Source organism: Pygoscelis adeliae, unplaced genomic scaffold (assembly GCF_000699105.1).
Source record: "Pygoscelis adeliae isolate BGI_AS28 unplaced genomic scaffold, ASM69910v1 Scaffold445, whole genome shotgun sequence".
In the NCBI taxonomy this organism is placed as follows: domain Eukaryota; kingdom Metazoa; phylum Chordata; class Aves; order Sphenisciformes; family Spheniscidae; genus Pygoscelis; species Pygoscelis adeliae.
The window spans coordinates 766,970-767,591 of record NW_008824894.1 but is presented as its reverse complement, the minus strand read 5'-3'; the positions used below and the strand labels follow the sequence as shown (position 1 = coordinate 767,591).

General features: G+C 64.3%; 1 protein-coding gene across 1 annotated transcript in view; it reads right to left on the bottom strand.

Moving 5' to 3' along the window:
* The window catches only part of CYTH1 (cytohesin 1), a 7,164-nt gene that overhangs the window by 3,148 nt on the left and 3,394 nt on the right, over window positions 1-622 (bottom strand). The gene's annotated exons all lie outside the window — the stretch shown is intronic.

Here is a 622-nt window from a genome sequence, read left to right as displayed (position 1 = left end):
TGTGGCCCTGTCGGTCCCCAGGGCCATGGAGTGTGCCGGGGCAGTGAAGGGGGCCAGCAGGCCTCGGGGAGCGTTCAGCATCGGCAGGGCTGCTGGTACCCCGCATCCCTGCCCTAGCGGCGTCAGGAGCAGGGCTGTCCCCTCGGCAGGGGGGGGCCCCGGGGCGGTGCGGGTGGTTAGCAGCAACAGCAATGAGACTAATCACCAGCAATTAAAAACGAAAAGGAAACAAAGCCCCAGCGGCGTGAGCAGAGCGGGGAGAGGGGTACGTACCTCCTGGAGTTGGGGGCAAGGAAAGGAAGAGCCAAAATCATGGAAACATACAAATGAGGGAGAAAAGAAAATTAAAAAAAAAGGAAAAAAAATAAAAAGAGGAAACCCCAAAGAACCCCCCTCGCCCCACGCGGGTCAGTGGCGCAGGGCTGCAGCAGGGAAGCCGTGAGGGGCCGGGCCGGCAGCACCGCCACGGGGGCCAACCTGCCCTGGCTCGCTGTGGCTCTGTGGGACGGATCTCCTCGGTTATGGGGGGCGCAGGGCCTGGCTTCCCCCGCCCCATGGCCTCCCTGTGGAGTCCCTCCCTGCCCCCCAAGTGGGCTGAGCCGTGGCAGCCGGGCTCGGGCCC